Below are 3,666 nucleotides of genomic sequence, written 5' to 3' on the forward strand. Positions count from 1 at the left end.
TTTGCAACGGTGCTTCTCATTGGCAGAATTTATTTTGGTGCAGTCTCTAAGCCATTTGACATACTTTCTAGGGTACTCCAATACAAAGAAGAGAATTATTCTATGTATTTGCTCATTCGGCCTGTCAAAAATAAAATCAGGTCAAATTAAATATTGTTAAAGTTTATCATACATACAAAAGAACAGTGCAGACTGGGAAACCCCAAACTGAAAGTGGTAAGAGGAAGCACAGAGTCATGGCATTATATGTTGGCTTATGATGCAAAAATGGGGAAGTGGTTTCACTTTTACAATGATTGGTTATTACCATGGGGGTTTTCAGATGGCAGAGAATTGGTTCCAAGTGATTCCCTTTTATCATTTTTAGAAGGTGAGTTAAGTTGAATTCATGGTTATTCGAGGTATTTACAAGAAATAATTTAAGTTTCGTTTATGTGGCCAAACTGGTTTTATCTGCTCAGGAGATTCTCAAGTCTAGTCTCCATTTTATTTTGTTTTAACAATCCATTCGTTCATTGAATCTGTTAGATTTAGAAATGCCTGCCCCTCTAAATAAGATAAAATATGTAAAAATACTTGTGACATATATTATTCCTTTAACTCCATTAACAAATCTCAAGTGTGAGTTCCCTGCACTATCCTTCAGGTTACTAAGGAAACCGTGTGGTAGTCCTGTCAGGGTAGATGTTCTGACAGTCCCAAAGTCACAGAGCAAATGTCAGCTTGCATAAGTGTCCATGTACTTCAAACCAGATTTTTGCATCTGGACTCCTAATATTTCTGAAAACTAGTATCAATAACATTTCTGAAAAATCAGACCTTATTCTTCCCAATTGCTTATTGCTTTAAGCATCATTAAAGTCCTGGGGAGAGTCACATAAGAACTACTGAGAATATAGAATATTACATAAAAATTATTAAAATTACTCAGTCCTCAAAACATTGTTTGTATTTCCTCCTTAAAATCTTCATATTTTTAAACTACTCTTTTAAACAACAGCCACTAACTTCAACTTATTTGACACTGAATTTTAGGTATTATTGAAAGACAAGGCCCCTTTTTGGCCTTTCTAATTGTCTTCTACAGTTGCGTAAAGTGACTTTATATCTTCCTGGGTAAATATTCATTCTGTTTAGCTTTATTTAAAATATGAGGGGTGTGAGTTTTATTTGGCTAGCTTAGTTATAGAAATCTAATATCAAGTGTACAGGTGTTTCTTCTTTAACAATGCACACATTCCTGGAAAAAAAAACTTGCGTTCTACAAAATCATGCATTTAAAAAAACCTGACAACTTAAGAAAATAGAAAGATAAGTCATGGACTGGGATAAAATCTTAGCAAAACACATATCTGATAAAGAACTTATCCAAAATGTAAAAGAACTCTTAAAATTCAACAATAAGAACACAACCCAATTAAAAAGTGGAAAGCTCTGAACAGACATATAACAAAAGAAGATATACAGATGGAAAATAAGCATATAAAATGACGAAACCATTATATACCTATTAGAATGGCTAAAATCCAAAAACACTGACACCACCAAATGCTGAGGTGGATGTGGAGCAACAGGAACTCTCATTCATTGCTGGCAGAAATACAAAATGATATAGGTGCTTTGGAAGACGGTATGGTAGTTTCTTACAATGCTAAACGTTACCTCATCATACAATCCAGCAATCATGCTCTTAGTTATTTACCAAAATGAGTTAAAAATTTTATGTCCACACAAAAACCTATGCACAAATGCTTATGGCATATTTATTCATAATTGTCCCAAATTGGAGGCAACCAACATATCTTTTAATAGGTGAATGGATAAACTGTGGTATATCCATACAATGCAATATTACTGAGCAATAAAAAGAAATGAGCTATCAAGCCACAAAAAGTCATGAAGGAAGTTTAAATCCATATTGCGAAATGAGAGAAGCCAGTCTGAAAAGGCAACAGAGTCTATACGATGCTATACATATATTCTGGAAAAGACAAAACCATACAGATGTTAAAAAGATCAATGGTTTCCCCAGGGGCTTATGAGAAGAAGAGGAAGGAATGATTAGGAGATAGTTAGGGATATGAGACTATTTTGTATGAAAATATAATGATGGATACATGACATTATGCATTTGTCAGAACTTATAGAACTGACCAACACAAAGAATAAACTCCAATGTAAACTATGGACTTTAGTAAATAATAATGTAACAGCATTGGTTTATCAATTGTTAACAAATGTACCACACTTTTGTAAGATGTTAATAATAGGTGAAACTGTGGGAGAAAGGGAAGGGAGATATATGGGAACTTCCTGTACTCTCTGCTTGACTTTTCTGTAATCCTAAAACTGCACTAAAAAAAAAAAAAATTGTCTGTTCAATAAAAAAAAATAACGGCGAGATTTAGGGAGAAAATCATGTTGGGGAAAAACCAAAAAAACTCCTACACAGCATCACAACCAGAGCACTACAAAGACATTTATAAACCTAATAAACATGCTAGTATGGTTAAAAACACAAGTTAAAATATATATTACAATATATATTTAGAATTCCACAAATTTGTTTTAGCTAAGAAAGAATGATGAGACAAGTACGCGGAAAGGTTGAGTTATGAAAAGAAGGACAAATGCACAAAGATCAGGAAGAATTATGCAATACATATTTTCAAGACAGAGCATGTGGTCAAACTGAGCAAAGAGGAAAAAGTGTTCCTGAATGGCATTTTATATGCATTGTGCTTTCCTCCACAGCTTATTGCATTCAGCTGTGTTAGTGGGTTTAGCATTTAGCTGCTTTCACTTAGTAGTCAAAACATTAATGTATTGGGGGAAATCATGTATAAAACAATTGATTTCCACATTCTATTGACATCCCTATTTGCCAATTATGTATTAACTGACTCATTACAGAAGCATACATTATAACAGAAAAAAAACTGGTTTTGTTTCTCTGTTTCTTTAGCTAAGCAAAATAACAAGCTAATTACCATATATTATATTGTAGTTATGGCTCACACATTCATGGAGATTGCGCCCAAGGTATCCTATCATACTCATTAGATTCAATAGTAAATATAGTAGAAGGCTTGAAGTACACTTTAAATGAAACAATTTAAGGCTATGGGCAGTAAAATTAAAACGAATTAATTAAATGAAACTTCATTTAAATAGATTACTTTGAACTGAAACATTTAGTGCATTTTTCTTTGCAGAAAAGTTTACCAACAGACACAGCATCTCATTTTCAATGGGACTCATCAAATAGACCAGCAATAGATCATTAACTACACTGAAGTGTCATCATGCTCAATTCACTTATGAGTCCACACACTTAGATAATTTCTTTACTGTTGACAAAATCCCGCTCAGTCATTTTCTAATCAAATCTAATCATCCTATTACTGTGCTCTCTAATCTTATTTTAGCACATTCAACATTGACTACTCTCAAGATATCAGATGGTAAAATGACTTAGAGAAGAACTCCAAGGAGAAAAATAGACAACTGATAAGGTGGTTGACAAAATATACAGGACTTTAAGCCATCCAGTACTTAGTTGCAAAACTGGGAATGAGATCATGAACCATTTATTTATAGCAGATTTTTAAGTAGGTTCCTTGAACTACTTGGAATTATAGAAATGAACTCCCAGGAGTTCATGAA

Source organism: Propithecus coquereli, unplaced genomic scaffold, assembly GCF_000956105.1.
Source record: "Propithecus coquereli isolate 6110/MARCELLA unplaced genomic scaffold, Pcoq_1.0 Scaffold3, whole genome shotgun sequence".
Lineage (NCBI taxonomy): Eukaryota > Metazoa > Chordata > Mammalia > Primates > Indriidae > Propithecus > Propithecus coquereli.